The following is a 19,394-nucleotide window of genomic DNA, read 5'->3' as shown; positions in this document are numbered from 1 at the left end:
TCTTAACTCGAACAAACTATCAAGATGCGTTTTCTGCATTAAGGAACTAAAAAAATGGAAATGAACTATCTGGCCATTCCCGGAGCGGGAAGGAGCTAAGTTTTTTTTTTTCATTCCGAGGAATTGAATTGCTTGGAATGACAACAAGTTCTAATTCTCTGCAATGGAATTGAAATAGAATGCAGGCACCCACTCAGCAACACTGATCTGGACGCTTGGCAGAGCACCTGTTCGTTACGCGCCACGAAAGAATTGCTGATGTTCTTGCCGGACTCAAGCCCTAACGAAAATTTGTAAATAGGGCTAAAATTTCTCTCTCTCTCTGTCTTTCTCTCTCTCTCTCTCTCTCTCTCTCTGTGTGTGTGTGTGTGTGTGTGTGTGTGTGTTTAACAATGTATATATCATAATCATCACCAAGGACCTCGAATATCATGTCAGCCGAATAGCTGCAGGCTAACATATCCAGCATTTAATTAATGTATTCGCCCCGCCGTGGTGGTCTAGTGGCTAAGGTACTCGGCTTCTGACCCGCAGGTCGCGCGATCAAATCCCGGCTGCGGCGGCTGCACTTCTGATGGAGGCAGAAATGTTGTAGGCCCGTGTGCTCAGATTTGGGTGCACGTTAAAGAAACCCAGGTGGTCAAAATTCCCGGAGCCCTCCACTACGGTGTCTCTCATAATCATATGGTGGTTTTGGGACGTTAAACCCCACATATCTATCTATCTAATTAATGTATTTATCTCGCCAAATCACGTACATTATATGTAAGACGTACGGATACAGGAATAGCGGCCCACGATCTCTGGCATTAACCAGTTACAAGTTTGCTGTGCTATTTACATCGGGTTCAGTATCTATTTCAATGACGATCGAAAGACATACTCCTTTGTATCAGTAAAAAAAAAAAAAAACTTCAGACCTTCAGCGTTGTTTTCAAGTTTCCAATCATCCCTCCCCCTCCGCCCTACCTGGCTGATATTTTGAAGTTTTGTATGTATTGGTGCACAAAATAAGTAAAAAAAAGTCATGTGACTTTTTCTTGGGACTTCTAAGTTTCCACGTCTATGATTACCTTCGAGGAGACACGTCAACTCCCTTTTCAGATCGCTATACTCCCTCCGTAGAGTCTTACGCAAAAGAGACTTAACAGCCTCTCCGAAGAGAGCCATGTATGTGGCAAACCAGAACTCGCCGAAAAGATAAACACACACCTTTTAGAGGCGAAGCTCCTGAAGCCGTCGGTGGGACGTCCGCTATGTGTGTAGTGGCGGTAGTAGTACTAGTCGTCACCGTAGTATGAGTGCGTCGTTTTACAATGTGGCCACCTCCACAGCCGGACTAGAGGAGTGGCACGCGCGCCCTCGTTTGAATGGAGGAGGAAACGCACGTGCATTAATCATAAACAGAAAGATAGTTGTTTCTGGTTAAATAACCTACAGAGAAGAGTATCGGTGACTTAATCTGCAATAAAGTTTGCCTTGAACTTGACGCTTACCAACAAAAAAAAAACTATTATCAGAATTAAGGACGCACTTTGAGCACTATCTGGTTGCCACGTTGAACTCGCTGGGCGTAACCTCCTTGGTTTTAGCAAGGTTTAGCGAGTGTTGGGAGGCAGTTCCATGAACTATAGGTGGCGAACGGTGGGAACTAGACACGAAGCGCAAGCTGTAAGAAAGTGCGCGCGTGCCGCTCCTCTAGTCCGGCCGTGCCTCCCCCCGTTTAGTCCTTGGAATGTCTGCTGGATGGCGGTACTTTCTATATGTTCAATATATGATGAAACGATGCGAGATGGCGGTACTTGGAGTGTTCACTAGATGGATGGACGGATGGACAGACGCACGGACGGAGAGACAGACAGATGCACTGACGAGCGGACGGACGGGTGGACGCACGAACGGGTGGACGGACGGACGCACGAACGGATGGAAATACACACGGACGAGTGCACGGACGGACGGACGCCAGGACGAACGGACGGGCAGCAGCGCAGACGGACTGGCGGATGCTTCGCCCTACTCATCATCATGCACTCCGTGGATATGTTGTCATTGTTTTTTAGATGCGAAGCTTCTAATGGTCGAGCTCAATTTGGTGTACGGCGTGACAACACTTACTGTGCATGCGCGTCCCTCCCCTCTCTCCTCTTCAACGCTTCCCCCTCTCTCGCCTTGCAATGCCTACGCAGGCAGGGTCTGCTAGCATACGCTCGCTGCACTCTCCTTCTCCTCTAGGCATCCCTCCTCGCGGTGCTTACACCCTCACTACGCATGCAAGTCCTCTCGCCCCTCTCTCGCCTCGCAACGCCGTCGCAGGCAGCGTCTGCTAGCGAGTTTCGTGACTGCTCGAGCTGCACAACCGTTCATTAGCCACTCCCTATATGTAGACACTGGATTTTGACCTCCTAGTATAGTGAACTAGAACCAACTATACCTCCAAGGTGCCGGTGAGAGATTTCTCCTGTGCGTTGTTGAATAATAAAAATTCGCAGCGTGCACGTTAACCACACTCCGTTTCATACATCAGGTGCAACGCTGTGGGGGCTATGCAAGAAGCTCGGTCAGCAAGGTGTGTGACTACGCGCATCTCGTGCTTGGCTTTCATCGTTGTAAATGCTAGTTCCAGACAAGCACGAACGCGCTCGCACAACGTCGCGAAAGGCGACGAATAAAAGATCAAGATGCGAGAACGAAGAGATGCTAAGTGATCCAGAACAACGTATTCGGTCATTCCAGCGACGCAGGCGGCGCCATGTAGCCGTGCTCCGAAGCTGTCACACGGTGATAAAACTGTGACACGGTTCGGTCTCTCAGTGGTCATAAACCAATGAACGCGTCTCCCCGCTCTGCGACACTGACGTAAAAGCTCGCGACATCACCGTCTCGTCCGCCATTTGGACCTTCTGCTGTTTATTTATTATTAAGACCGAAGATCAAGTAAAAGCATGCCTAAGATGGAAAAATCATCGTACTATTTCAAGTTAGTGCGAACGCATTTGATTGCAAGAAGTCTCGCTAGCCTCCACAGCGTTGCATCTGATGTATGAAAAGGAGTACAAAAGTGGTCTGCGGGTCTCTGTGTCCGATCGGAGTCGTCTGGCTCTCACGGCCCATTAGCAGCTGTTGGCATGCTCCAGTAGGAAACACCGGTCCATCACTGCGTGCTTTGCGCCTCCCCAGGTTTCCCCGTTGCCCAACAGCGCGGGGAGCACCAGCGTCAGCGCCACCGCCAGTGTATAAGCGTTAGGGCCCGCGGCTTCGCATCTGCACAGGGTTCAGTTTAGCGGGAGAGGACGTACTTTTTAAGTGCGAAGCATTTTTTAGCGAGCTTCGGCGATTTTGAGCGTATCTATCTATCTATCTATCTATCTATCTATCTATCTATCTATCTATCTATCTATCTATCTATCTATCTATCTATCTATCTATCTATCTATCTATCTATCTATCTATCTATCTATCTATCTATCTATCTATCTATCTATCTATCTATCTATCTATCTATCTATCTATCTATCTATCTATCTATCTATCTATCTATCTGTCTATCTATCTGTCTATCTATCTGTCTATCTGTCTGTCTGTCTGTCTGTCTGTCTGTCTGTCTGTCTGTCTGTCTGTCTGTCTGTCTGTCTGTCTGTCTGTCTGTCTGTCTGTCTGTCTGTCTGTCTGTCTGTCTGTCTGTCTGTCTGTCTGTCTGTCTGTCTGTCTGTCTGTCTGTCTGTCTGTCTGTCTGTCTGTCTATCTATCTATCTATCTATCTATCTATCTATCTATCTATCTATCTATCTATCTATCTATCTATCTATCTATCTATCTATCTATCTATCTATCTATCTATCTATCTATCTATCTATCTATCTATCTATCTATCTATCTATCTATCTATCTATCTATCTATCTATCTATCTATCTATCTATCTATCTATCTATCTATCTATCTATCTATCTATCTATCTATCTATCTATCTATCTATCTATCTATCTATCTATCTATCTATCTATCTATCTATCTATCTATCTATCTATCTATCTATCTATCTATCTGTCTATCTGTCTATCTGTCTATCTGTCTATCTGTCTGTCTGTCTGTCTGTCTGTCTGTCTGTCTGTCTGTCTGTCTGTCTGTCTGTCTGTCTGTCTGTCTGTCTGTCTGTCTGCTTACGTTTGGGCGCTCTCGTGGTCACCTCCTTAACTGGGCGTGAACCAAAATTAGCATGGAAGGGTAAGATAGTTTGACAAACACGGTGGTCAAGGCATTAATAATGTCACAATACCGTCGCGTACCTCGTCAAACGCTTCTCGCCAGACAGTGGCACATATCCAAGGGCGGGTATGTGCTGCAGGTGATTGACACTTAGTATTTACCCAGGAACGACGAGAACACACATGGGTAATTTTAAGGCGTGAGCGTTAAACAATACCTGACATCGGTAGCGTCGTCCCAACGAAGGCATAGAATCATTGTCAGTGTTAAGAAAAACTTGACATTTGACATAGGCAGCGTTGACCCCCCCCCCCCCCCCCCCCGATGAATGCAAATAATAAATTTCAGGGTCCCAACAGGAATCAAACCCAAGCATTCTGCGTATATAGCGGGCAAGCATTTTATCACAGAGCTACGCCAGGTCTCGGAACTTTTGAAATATACGCTAATCTTCGTAAAACGTCAGTCGTGGTTGCAGTGCAGCCAACCCAAGTTTAAAAACATTACATATGTATTCATTTGATACAGCCGTCATGTCGGGTTAACGTCAATTGTGGTTAGGCGACACGCGCTGCAGTTGACTCATGTAGCAGTGTCCAGGGCCAGCATCTTCACCAGCATCAGCGCTTGATATCAGCTTTTGGTGTTGCTAACACGCATGTTCCAGTTGGCATCGTTGCGCTAGTGCAAACAACTGGTTATGTGAACATCTGCAACTCAACATATGTCTGTGCGTGTCGCCCCGCCGTGGTGGTCTAGTGGCTAAGGTACTCGGCTGCTGACCCGCAGGTCGCGGGATCCAATCCCGGCTGCGGCGGCTGCATTTGCGATGGAGGCGGAAATGTTGTAGGCCTGTGTGCTCAGATTTGAGTGCACTTTAAAGAACCCCAGGTGGTCGAAATTTCCGGAGCCCTCCACTACGGCGTCTCTCATAATCATATGGTGGTTTTGGCACGTTAAACCCCACATATCAAATTTGCCTGTGCGTGCAACATTTGTACATATATTTAGCGTCATTTCATGACGTGTTGCTCAACAAAAAAAAAAATTGCAACACGGTCACCTTCCCTCTGCGTGCTTCGCATAACGTCGATTCCCGGGTACGTGGGATCTGCCGAATTTTTTTCTACATTTTAGTGTGTACGCGCACACGTGCAAACGCATGCACGGCCATGCAAAAGGATCCCGCCCCACCCCTCCTTTGAAAAAAAAAAATAAAAAATAAAAAGAATCTGGCTGCACATTTGGCCGGATGTAACTGCCTGTTAGATTATTCGCGACAACAGATGCTACCGCGGCCTTTACACGAGCGGCGATATCCCATTGTCTGAGATGCATGCGCGCGTGACTCGGTGCTTTCGTGTAGTCGTGTGTTTTGCGGGATTTCGCGAGACGAGCGCCGTGTTTCGCAATGCCAAGGGCGGCGCTACGATACGCGAATGGTATGCAACGATTTTTAGTTCTCACTAGCGGCGTTCGCAATAGCGCTGCAATATCGGTATGCCCGAAGACATGGGCTGAGTGTGTAGATCGCTTCTCACGCCGCGTTACTTTGTCGGGGCATGTGCTCAGCCGACGGAAGCGAACGACGAACAGGATTTCGTACGCCTCGCGCGCAGTATATATACTTGAGGTTTTCACAGGGATTAGGCCTACCGTTCTGTTTCAAGGTTGTCCGGCAAAGACCTCTCGCGTGATGCCGTCGACTCACTTCCTTGTGTTTAGCTTGTTTTCGGGCTCCTTGTCAGGTTATTTTCCCTGATCCTGTATGAACCTGTAGATTTCTTTTATTTCATTTCTTATTGCAGTTAGCGTTAGAAACGCGAGACCTGATTTAATTCCTGCGTCAGTATGTCGCTTCTTCGATTGATTGATATGTGGGGTTTAACGTCCCAAAACCACCATATGATTATGAGATACGCTGTAATGGAGGGCTCCGGAAATTTCGGCCCCCTGCAGTTCTTTAACGTGCACCCAAGTCTGAGAACACGGGCCTACAACATTTCCGCCTCCATCGGAAATGCAGCCGCCGCAGCCGTGATTCGGACCCGCGACCTGCGGGTCAGCAGCCGAGTACCTTAGCCACTAGACCACTGCGATGGGGCAGTATGTCCCTTCTTCGTAGAGGAGCATAACAATTACATTGATCATACCATTATCAACATTGATCTTTGCTATCGTAGTTAACGATTAAGATGATACATTATTATCGTTAGTTTTCTTGTTGTTTTTTTTTTGCATCTGTGTTTTGAAGTTCCCATATTGGGTTGTCATCCTTACCGCCTTGTACATTTAACTACAAACCGAACAGTGGACGGTAAGCATGAAAACAGTTGGGGGTTGATACGTTAAACGTTTCATGACCTTACTGATTCTTGTTGCGATGCAGAAAGATTACAATAGGTTAGTTTCATAGTTCGAACTAACGGCAACTATGTGTCTGCTATTGGTAATCCTTATCTATAAGTCTTCTATAGATAAGTCATCATCGAAAAATGTATCGCGTAGTCATAAGCGTGCGCAGAGTTCCCCTTCCTCAAAGGCGGGGGGTCAGGGGGAGGGGAGGGGTCATGGCTCTGTCCGGACTATCTCGACTTGAGACAACGGCACTTTGCCGGCTGTGGCTTGGTGTCGCTTTCACCGAAGTTTTCGCCTTCCGAATCGGTGTGGAAGAGAGTGCTGCTTGCGATGATTGCGGCATCGAGGAAACAATAGAGCGTGTTCGCTGTCACTTCCCTCGTCAGAACAGTCAGTGCTTGAAAGGCGACATGATCTGTCCTCGCACAGAAAATCAGTGAAGGCCTTAGTGAACTTTTTGCATGGTAGTGGCCTATTGAATAGGCTATAGCACCCCAGATCACTTTTTTTTCTCTTTCGTGCGTTTATTTCGCTGTTCGCTTTCTTTCCCACCTGTATTCCCCATTCTCCCTTGCCTTAGTTTAGGGTAGCAAGCCGGATGCTCCAAATTCTGGTTAACCTCCCTGCATTTGCCTCATTTTATTCTCTCTCTCAAATGAGCACTCGTATAAAACTATACACAGAGAGCACTAGAATCTTGTGGCACCACTGCTGAATACTGGCATAAAGCTTTCGTATCACTCGTTAACATCGTTGTTAAAACATTTTCAGTTAATCTTGGTTCGTTTGGTTGTTCCTCAGCAAAACTCACACCTACGTTTGTAGACGAAAATTAATTTGGTTCCTGCTACTGTTGCTTTCTTTTTTTTTTTCGAGGTGTTGAGTATATTATTCTGCTCTAATCTTATGTTTTCACTTAAGAGACGAGAAGGGAATGAACTGATATTCAGTCCTACCGTGTGGAAAAAAAAAAAAAAGCAATGTCCGTGCGTGTGACATCTGCCGTTATAGAATCTTCTGTTGCGACTGATGCAACTACATTTTCCAAGTACCTACCGTACGTTTTAATTCATCATTTTGCGAAACAGCCAAGTACGAACCACGGTTATGCAATAAGACAGTACACGCACCTAAGTACTTGTACTCGTTTTTCATGGTGCGATTGATGATGATGATGATGATCACGATGATCATGACGGATCCTGGCTGAGTCCTTTGAACTGGGTGGGCAGCTTCAAGCCAGTCATTCATATCGTTAATGAGAATTAGCAGAGAATTATTTTCTTATTAAGTTTGTCATTAATATGTTTCTAACAAAGGAAACGAGCACTTAAATTTACACGTCTTTCTTTAATTCATATGGTGTCACCCATTGGGTGGTTCGGAGCACTTACGGTACTACTTATTCCGCTCCATGCTGAGCATGTCTGTTCCATTTGCAGATTGGAAGCGTTCCCTGTATGTTCTATCGACAGATGCGCAGCATATCTGTCAGGAGACCCCCTCCACGGGGCAACTTTTAGGTGCGAAGCTCCTTAAGGCGTGGGTCGTGCGTCCGCAATGGTTGTAGTAGCAGTAATAGTAGCAGTAGCAGTAGCAGTAGTAGTAGTTGGAGGAGGAGGAGGAGGAGGAGGTCCACGGCTCCACGGCTGGACTATAAAGGAGCGGCACGCGCGCCCTTTTCAATTGAGAAGGAAACCCGCGCACGTTGATCCTAAATAAACAGATAGTTGTTTCTGATGAAATACCCTAAGTATCGGTGATTTGATCTCCAATAAAATTTGCCTTGAATTCGACGCTTACTAAAAAAAACTAGTAACAGAAGGATGCACTTTCAGCACTATCTGACCAGAAAAGGTTTCCACGCTAAACTCGCTGGGCGTAACCTCCTTGGTTTTAGCAAGGTTTAGCAAGGGTTGGGCCGCAGTGCCATGAACTAGCGGCGGTGAATGGTGGGGCACGAAGTGCAGTCCGTAAGTTAGTGCGCGCGTGTCGTTCCTATATATAGTCCGGCCGTGCCACATCTCGTTAAGTCCTTGAAATGTCCGCTGGATGGCGGTGCTTCTATGAGATGAAGATATGATAAAATGATGCAAAATTGCGGTACTTGGAGTGTTCACTAGATGGACTGATGGATGGACAGACGCATGGACGGACAAAGAGGTGCACAAGCGGACGGACGTATTGACGCACGGATGAGTGGATGGGCGGGTGGACGCAAGGGTGGATGGACGGGTGGATGGACGCGGGTGGATGGACGCATTTGTGTACCATGCAGCAGTTGATCATCATAACCACTGAACCACCGTGGTGGGTTAAACCATTGAATTGTTGTACCCAGTCCATAGTGCAACTCCTGGTGCGATTGCAGGCACTATGAAGTGGGGAAAAGGGTACTTATACGTTGTGTGCTTTTCTACGTCCGTATATGAGCGTGCTAACAATATAGCGCCTCGAAATTTTTGTCGTGTTTGGAGTGTTGCCGTTGATTTCGATGTTTTGTTCAATGGCATAGCTCGCCAAGGTGTTCTATTAGATACGCCCTTGATGACGGTTCACTCTAGGGTCCATTGTCCGACCGATAACAGTAAATAGTATTTAACGTTGCAGAAGCGTCCTGTGTGTCACTTTGTTTGTGGCTTTACGCCGCAATCGGGACGAAGTCGCGAACCTCGGAGTGACTTCGCGGCCATGGCTCCACCGATAAATATCTTCAGACTTTTGGCATATGGAACACCCGCCCGATGCATGACTCGGTTACACGTAACGTTCAGCTTTGGCCACCGTTGACTGACCGAAGATGGAACGATCGTTTGGACGCCGATATGCCTGCGATGTACAGTACAGCGATAACAGGACGGAAGGTCCTTTAGGGGGAAAGGGGGACGCTCTCCAACCTTTTACAGCTGCAGTGTTTCGTGCTCTTGAGTGTCACCTGTCCCGTGAGAGTTGATTGCATACAATGGTCCAGTGTACAAACAATGCCGTAAAGATCCAAAATGCTGATCATCGTTGTTTGGCGATAAGGAAGCCGTTATCAGCGGCGCTTGCTCCGGGTGCCTCGCCGTTGCGTAATTGTGAGCAATGTTTGCTGCAAGCAAATCATTCGGGTCAACGCCGATACGCCCTTCGCAGCCGTGTTATCAACCCCCTCCCCCCACCTTTTTGCGTAGCTATATATCCATAGTCGTATTGAGGGACTATCCTATATCAGTGTGGCACTTTGGAGTGAAATAGCGATGCATCAAGCGTAATCTGCACAAAGCAGTTCATTGCTCGGTGACACGATTTATCTCGTTTCGTTCTTATGCGCAGTCGTCTTTAATCTGATAGTTTTCCGCGCAGCGTAACGCTTAAACGAAATCGCACCTGAAATTGCAGACTGGTTTCACGCTGATATTGTAACAACAACTTGTAATAACGTAACGAAACCTGAGCGCCAAATGAAACACGAACAGCTGCAAGCCTTCGCGATAAAGTATATAGCGTGCCGTCCACTTATCACCATAGGCAGGCGCGCGTATCCTGTCCGGCAGCTCTGCTGCGCATATATGCGTGCCTGTCCGTGCTGATAAGCGGACGGCGTGCGCTATATCGTCGCGAAGGCTTACCGCTGTTGGGGTTTCATTTGACGTGGATAGTATATATATATACGAGCCTTTGAAAGCGTGAAAAAAAGAAGTGCCGACATGTCCACGAAGTGAGTGATGATGAGTGGGCGAAGCTCCGGAGGTAAACCTGGTAAACCATGAATCCTCCGTACATTTTGCCCACTCGATTTTATTACAATGCTCCCCCGAGCGCACGTCGCCGCACTAAATCGAACGATTGCCTTCCACCAATGACACGCGCCATATGCGACATCATTCCTATTTTATAACATCTCGCATCTTTCATCATCAACTACAAGTACCGCAGTCTAGTTTATTACATCTTGTATCTTTTCATCGATGTATGGATGGATGGATATGGCTGCACCCCTTAGATCGTGCGATGGCTATAGCGCCACCAAGCCGTAATACCTAATGCACCAAAAACTAGATTTATTTTTTCCTTTAAATAGTTAGGTTGATAATTCGTACTTTGCAGTGAAGGGTCTAATTTTCACCCGTGCCTTGACTTTAGCCACCAATCAGATAACCTCCTTCTAGTTAATTCCGCCCGCTTAAAGTCTATTTTGCCCTCACTGTCCCTAAGTACTTTGAAAAACTCTGCGCCATCATCCTGAACTATATGGTGAAGCCCTTTACAGAACATTATCAAGTGTTCGGCAGTTTCTTCTTCCTCTCCACACGCACTGCATACCATGTCTACCCCTTCGTGCTTGGCCCAATATGTCTTGGTTCGTAATACTCCCGTCCTGGCTTTTGGAATCGTTAATAATTCTTCCTCTCCCTCTTCGTATGTCTCTTCTGGCGTCCCACAGGGGAGCGTTCTTGGCCCATTACTTTTTCTTATCTACATCAACGACCTCCCAACTAACATATCATCGCATATCAGAATCTTCGCTGATGACTGCATGCTCTACAGACCTATAAACTGTCCTAACGATCACTCCATCCTTCAAGATGATCTGAACACTATTTCTAACTGGTGCAGCACTTGGCTTATGAGGTTGAATACTAATAAGTGTAAAGTTGTTTCTTTTGGACGTAAACAGGTCATATCTAACTTCACTTACCATATGCAATGTGACAGGCTCTCCACGGCGACTTCTTACAAGTATCTTGGCATCCACCTTACACCAGGGCTTTCCTGGTTTGATCACATCACTAACGTTTGTGCAAAAGCCTCCAAAACATTGGGGTATTTACGCCGAAACCTTCGTCGTTGTCCCACTAACATTCGCAAAATGTCATACCTAACTTTCGTCCGCCCGCAACTTGAATATGCCTCATCTGTTTGGTCCCCTTCCGCTCAGTATCAAATTAACATGCTGGAAACAATCCAGAACAGAGCCACCCGTTACATTTCTAGAAACTATGACATCAATTCCAGTGTGACTCAGCTTAAACTCCATCATTCCCTCCAAGCATTAAATGTTCGTCGTCACGTGTCCTTGTTATGCCTATTTCATAAGTACGTCTACAGTAACAAAACATCGTCGTTGCACCTTCAACGCCCGCTCTACACGTCACGCAGATTACATAACCATCTCAGCTTCACTCGCATTTTTGGAAACACGAACGCGTTCAACACATCCGCACTACCACAAGCCATCCGCATGTGGAATGATCTTCCCGACGATATCGCCTCTGATAGCAACCCCAACACGTTTCGGCAAAAAGTTCAGACGCATTTCCTTAATATTTCACCTTGACGTTCTTTTACTTCTTTTCCGAGGGTTTTTATGTTACGGAGTGTTCTTATATACTTCATCGCCATGTTTACGTATTGCTGACTTATTGCTTTGTTAATTTTTTTTGTTATTACTAACCGACATTGTACCGTTTTTATTTTGAAATTTACATGCGATTTTTCACTGTAACCCCCCTTACTGAATGCCTTCTGGCCTGTAAGGTATTTTCAATAAATAAATAAATAAATAAATAAACAGTAGAGAACTACCCCGAGTATTATCATGAATCCTTTCCATGGCAATTTCCTGCTTTAAAGTTCGATAGATCTCTAGTGCGGACTCCTTAATCATGCCAATTCTCCATATATCGGTATTAGCTTCCTTCATCTTTTTGTTAACCGATAATTCTTTTTGGCTTTGCCCCCTGCTGCTTTCTAAGTATTTACCAGCCAATTTTCTGGTTCGCTTCCTCCATTTTGTATCGACATTCTTCATGTACAAGTAGCTGAATACCTTCCTAGCCCAACGCTCCTCCCCCATTTCTCTCAATCGCTTCTCAAATTTTGTCTTGCTGCTAGCTTCCCTGCCCTCAAATGATGTCCATCCCATATCACCTTGTACTCCCTGATTTGGTGTATTCCCGTGAGCTCCTAAGGCAAGCCTACTTTGTCCACGTTGCTTTGAGACGTCCCCCGCTACGCCACCGATTACCAAAGAGAGGGAAGACCACTCAACCCCTTTGTCTATCCGGTTCCCTCTTGGCTACGTGTCTCAATCACTTTCCACATACAGGGATTCGTGCTGGGGCCGGGAAGTAAGAAACGCTACGACCTGTTTCTGTTTACTGATTCATTAAATTTAATACTAACTGCAAACATCGTATACCCGCGTACATCAACCACTACACCAAATTTTAACACCAGATTCACACACTCGCGACGTGCGACGCAGGATACATAAGGGAAATAACTTTGACAATACAATGGTGCGACGATACAAAGTAAACACAGGCCGACACAAATGATAAAGTCATTAATTAATAAAACCGCGCAATGTCTCAATATTGTAGCGAAACGTCGGGGTTGTTCAAGTTAGGCGCATCGGACGACCAGGGAGACGAATAAGTGTGGGTGAAACTCCGCGGAGGCCATCGATGAGAAGTCAACACGATGAATTCGGGGAGCACTCATTGGGGGTTTATTTAGCTAACACAACTTCAAGTTACAAAATGCACTGGGTCACAAAGACAAAACATAGAAAATGGTGACATACCCCTCGGCCTGCATGGCCTGGTCTCCCGTGGTGAGATCCGCTGTTTACCCCCGACTCCGCTCACTTTTCAAGTTCAAACATCCTCTTTTTAACCCTTGGTCGAACAAAGAGTCTTCACAAAAACCAATCACATGTTGGGACTCGCAGCATCACAACCAATCACAGAAACACTTTCATAAAAGGCAGTACAGTTGTAAAAACCTCCTTACCAAATGAAACACGCAAAGGGATAAGTTCTCCGCACGGGACACTCTCTCCCATACCAGGCCGTGCTGCCTCCTTCGGCCGACTACCGTCGGCGGCCGTTCTTACGCTCGGGCCCCGTAAGTTCTTTTATTAACTGTTGCTTCCTAGAAGCGTCCTTAAGAGCGATGGGTACACCATTGCTTACCAGGTGTACATGCGACAGCGAGTCGCCCCAACATCCTAACAACAGCGCGAGAGAATATGGTCGTTTACCTGCCGCCACTATGTCTCGGTCAGGCTAAGTGGTCGCGTCCCCATGTCATTCTCAATGACACGCGTGCCTGTTAACAATGGCTTAGACTCAGACGGTGGCGCCGGACCTGCCTCTTGCTAGACGCTTTTCCGAGTAAGCTTTCCCCTTCTAATCCCGAACGGGGGCGACCTTGGCTGCTCCGTTTGTAAGCCGTAAAAGAACAAGATTCTCCGCGAAACCTTGCTCTCGCGACACCTCCCCCCTACGAAAAAGAGTGCCCCACTCGTTTTATCTGCAAAACACGACAATAAATAGACTAATTATACAAAAAGGTTTTGCATTCAACAAGTGTGTGAGATGCTTATTTAAAGACACTTATGCATGTGTATAACAGGTGAGAGGCTTTAAAAAATTACATAAAAACAACAGATGAAAAACAAAACAAAATCATTGGACACAGAAATATATGGGTTCACTCGTCGGTACTGCAATACAAGTCAGTGTCCGTTTCGTAAGCACTGACATTCTGTTGTGCGTTGTTATTACTTGAAAATGTCTTCCAGTCCGAGTAAAGTTCAGTGTCCGTGTCGTAGCTTTCGCACTGCTGTACTGGAACACTATGTATAGTGGTTGGTTATACTCTGAGCTTAGAGAAATGCTCAGAGTATAACCAACCACTATACATAGCCTTCACAGATTACGAGAAGGCGTTTGATTCAGTAGAAATATCAGCCGTCATGCAGACACTGCGGAATCAGGGCGCCGATAAAGCATATATAAACATCCTGGAAGAAATCTACAGGGGATCAACTGCTACCATAGTGCTTCATAAAGAAAGCAACAGAATACCAATCAAGAAGGGTGTAAGGCAGGGGGACACAATCTCCCCAATGCTATTTACCGCGTGCTTACAGGAGGTTTTCAGAAGCCTAGAATGGGAACAGTTAGGGATAAGAGTTAATGGAGAGTACCTTAGTAACCTGCGCTTCGCCGATGACATTGCATTGCTGAGTAACTCAGGGGACGAATTGCAACTCATGATTACGGAGTTAGACAAGGAGAGCATAAAGGTGGGTCTTAAAATGAATCTGCAGAAAACGAAAGTAATGTACAACAACCTCGGAAAAGAGCAGCGCTTCGAAATAGGTAATAGTGCACTTCAAGTTGTAAAAGACTATGTCTACTTAGGGCAGGTAATAACCGCGGAGCCGAACCACGAGATTGAAGTGACTAGAAGAATAAGAATGGGGTGGAGCACATTTGGCAAGCACACTCAAATAATGACAGGTAGATTGCCACTATCCCTCAAGAGGAAGGTATATAACAGCTGTATCTTGCCGGTACTTAGCTACGGAGCAGAAACCTGGAGACTTACAAAGAAGGTTCAGCTTAAATTGAGGACGACACAGCGAGCAATGGAAAGAAAAATGGTAGGTGTAACCTTAAGAGACAAGAAGAGAGCAGAGTGGATTAGGGAACAAACAGGGGTTAAGGATATCATAGCTGCAATCAAGAAGAAGAAATGGACATGGACCGGGCATGTAGCGCGTAGACAGGATAACCGCTGGTCGTTAAGGGTAACTGACTGGATTCCCAGAGAAGGCAAGCGGGTTAGGGGGAGACAGAAGGTTAGGTGGGCAGATGAGATTAAGAAGTTTGCGGGTATAAATTGGCAGCAGCAGGCACAGGACCGGGTTAACTGGCGGAACATGGGAGAGGCCTTTGTCCCGCAGTGGACGTAGTCAGGCTGATGATGATGATGATGACTGGAACACTGGTCTGTGTCTCGCGCACACAATTTTGCATACGGAGTTCCTGACCCACTCGCGAACCGCACTCGCGCACATCACCATTGGAGCCGCACTCGCGCACAACACTTCGATGCAATCCGTGGTCATCTCTCCTGGCACTTCCCTCGCGCACATCTCCACCGAGATCGCGCACCTCATGATTATCATCAGACTCATCGTCCGCGTCGTCGGCATCGGAGCCCAATCGAACGTGGCAGGGCTTTAAACGCGCCACATTCACAACGTCACGTTTTTTCCGAGTTTGGTCTACCACCTCCCAGTTGTTCTCGGCTACCTGGCGCACAAGACGGAAAGGTCCGTGATATTTGTGAAGAAGCTTTGTCGTCTTCCCTTTCGCCCGGGAGGGAGTCCACAAGTACACCAAGTCGCCCTGATGATAAACAACACTTCGTCGCCTAGCATCATAGCTGCGCTTGTTCTTCTCCTGCTGACGCTTCTCCCGTTCATTTACTATTTTTCGAGCCTGCTGCAGCCTGCGGGCCACTTTCATTGCATCCAGGGTGTAGTCGAATCCGCGTTGCGCGCCCGACCCTACATCCACCGGTAGTGTCGGTTCATGTCCGTGAAGAAGAAAGAAGGGAGTGAATCCAGTCGTCTCGTGGGTGAAAGAATTGTATGCAAAAAGAACGTACGGTAGGAATTCATCCCAGTCGCGGTGGTGTGAGGAAACGTACATGCTGAGCATGTCAGCCAACGTGCGGTTAAAACGGTCGCACAAGCCGTTGGCCTGTGGGTGGTATGCTGTTGTGGTGGCATGCTCGCTACCCACGAGCCGGAATATTTCTTCGGTCAAGTTGGCGACAAAGTGCTGCCCACGATCGCTTATTACTTTCTCCGGGGCACCATGCCGTAGGACGATTTGTTCGACGAAAGCTCTGGCTGCTTCTGCGGCAGTGGCCGCTGGACACGCGACAGCCTCGACCCATTTCGTATGGTAGTCGGTAATCCCGACGATGTAGCGGTTCCCTGCTTTGGATTTAGTGAAAGGCCCAATGAAGTCCATGCCCACCTGCTGAAAAGGTCGACCTGCAGGTGGGATCGGTTGGAGGAAACCGACCGGCCTCCCCGGTGGTTGCTTTCGTGTCTGGCAGTCGGGGCAGGAGAGAACGTACTTGCTTACGTACGAGAACATCTTCGGCCAGAAATATCGGCAACGAACTTTCTCCCATGTGCGCTTGACACCTAAGTGGCCTGCCGTGGTGGCGTCATGGCAGTACCTTAAAATCTCAGATCTCAAGCACTTGGGGACAACGAGCGCAGCATGATCCTCCTGAAACCCTTTCGCCCTTCGATACAGTACACCGTCGATCAACCGAAAACTCCGTGCCGTTCTTTTAGTTTTCCTGACAACGGGCGCATCCGGGTGCTCGAGGTGCTGCATAATTTCTTTCATCCATGGGTCTGCCCTCTGCTTTTTTCCAACATCCACCTGATCCAGAACCAGCAACGGTAAGGGGTTTTCTTCGCTTACAGGCGCGGGATCATGAGGAAGGCGGGAAAGCGTGTCGGCATTTCCATTCTTGAGGCCAGGGCGGTGTCGCAACGTTTCTGTGCCGTTGGCTCGTGTGGGGACTGTGAGAAGCTGACCTTCCGACAATGTGCCGATGGGGCGGCCGGGCTGGCCCCCTAGGCCCGGCCGTTCTCGTTTCCAGAAGGATTAGGCTGCACATTCTGATTGCTTTGGAGCTCAGCCTGATCGTTCATGCCGTCTCGGAACCGCTGCCAGCACTGTTGTGCTATGTGACCTATGCGGCGGCAAATCTGGCATCGGGGACGCCCGTCGTTGGCACGGGAAGTTCTCTGAGGCCAAGGCATTGGGGGGCGACGCACCTCGTCTTCGATGCCTTTTAGCCGGTCAGACAGCAAGGCAACCGAGTCCGCAATCGTTTTCAGGTGTCTCTCGCGGTCGGCAGCCTCCCGCGGGCAGCGCGATTCGGCCGCGGCGCAGGTGGCGACACACGTAGGAGGAGGGTGCCCTGTCGCTGCGGCGGGTGCGAACCCTACGGGATGCGCGATGTTTTGCATCCACGACTGCGATCCGGTGGAATACTGGATGCCAATTGGTTGTAGCCCCGACACACGGCTCATCAAAGCTGCCAGATTTATGCGTTGCAATATTTGGAGAAATGCAGTGCAGCTCTCCGGGTTTGCGATTATCATCTTCTCCAGAATATCCGGACGCAAACCGCGCATAAGGTGCCGCAACCGATCATCTTCCGTCATAGACGGGTTCACTCTTGCACACAGCTGTACGACGTCATAGTAGTACTGCTCGGGGGTTTCGGACGGCAATTGAGTGCGGTTTTGTAGCCGCAAATAGGCGATCTCGACTGAGTGGCGACTCGTAAAGGACGTTTTTAGTAGCGTCGCCCATTCTTCCCATGTATTAGGGGCACCGAATAGAATTTGAGTATTGTGCCACTTTTTCGCATCTCCGTCTAAGGCCAGATATAGAAATTTCACCTTCGTGGCTTGGTCCCAATTATTAAGTGATGCTACATGTTCGTAGCAAAGTAGCCACTCGGAAATAGATTCCTCCGGCGCACCTCTAAAGACTGGTGGTCCGATGAATGGTTTAGCTTGGGGGGTAGACATAGCAGAGAAGAAGGTAGGGGGTTCCGTCATAGTAGAGCAGTCAGAGGTAGGTTCCTGATATTTGTTGTTGACTCGGGGCATAATTTCAGAGCGGGACTATCGTCACCGAGCAACCTCCACCACTTTGTAGCGAAACGTCGGGGTTGTTCAAGTTAGGCGCATCGGACGACCAGGGAGACGAATAAGTGTGGGTGAAACTCCGCGGAGGCCATTGATTAGAAGTCAACACGATGAATTCGGGGAGCAATCATTGGGGGTTTATTTAGCTAACACAACTTCAAGTTACAAAATGCACTGGGTCACAAAGACAAAACATAGAAAATGGTGACATACCCCTCGGCCTGCATGGCCTGGTCTCCCGTGGTGAGATCCACTGTTTACCCTCGACTCCGCTCACTTTTCAAGTTCAAACCTTCTCTTTTTAACCCTTGGTCGAACAAAGAGTCTTCACAAAAACCAATCACATGTTGGGACTCGCAGCATCACAACCAATCACAGAAACACTTTCATAAAAGGCACTACAGTTGTAAAAACCTCCTTACCAAATGAAACACGCAAAGGGATAAGTTCTTCGCACGGGACACTCTCTCCCATACCAGGCCGTGCTGCCTCCTTCGGCCGACTACCATCGGCGGCCGTACCCACGCTCGGGCCCCGTAAGTTCTTTTATTAACTGTTGCTTCCTAGAAGCGTCCTTAAGAGCGATGGGTACACCATTGCTTACCAGGTGTACATGCGACAGCGAGTCGCCCCGACATCCTAACAACAGCGCGAGAGAATATGGTCGTTTACCTGCCGCCACTATGTCTCGGTCAGCCTAAGTGGTCGCGTCCCCATGTCATTCTCAATGACACGCGTGCCTGTTAACAATGGCTTAGACTCAGACGGTGGCGCCGGACCTGTCTCTTGCTAGACGCTTTTCCGAGTAAGCTTTCCCCTTCTAATCCCGAACGGGGGCGACCTTGGCTGCTCCGTTTGTAAGCCGTAAAAGAACAAGATTCTCCGCGAAACCTTGCTCTCGCGACAATATGCCGCATCCCTTCCCGCAAAGCTCGTTTAAGTAAGGGAGGTGAAGCTCGCCTCACGAATGGTCCATGTGGTCAGTCTTCACCGTCTTCGTCGTCTTCGTTGTCTCTCTCGGCGATTTCCATCTTAATCGTCTTTCATAACGTCCCGAAATTACTCGTTTCCTCGTTTCCCATCTCTAACTTTCATTCCTCGTCATATCATCTCTGCCTCAGTCATCATCCCATCGACTCTCATTGCTATCTCTTCACACCGTTATCTTCCTTTTCCATTCTGCCTCTCTACCATCTCGAGCTCATCGCATCGTATCTCCGACTCTCTTCGCATCGTATCTCTCTGACCCTCGTATCGTCTCGTAGTCCCTTTTTGTAGGACCCGACTCCGCCC

Source organism: Rhipicephalus microplus, chromosome 10 (genome assembly GCF_043290135.1).
Source record: "Rhipicephalus microplus isolate Deutch F79 chromosome 10, USDA_Rmic, whole genome shotgun sequence".
NCBI classification, from domain to species: domain Eukaryota; kingdom Metazoa; phylum Arthropoda; class Arachnida; order Ixodida; family Ixodidae; genus Rhipicephalus; species Rhipicephalus microplus.
This window is presented reverse-complemented; position numbering follows the sequence as displayed.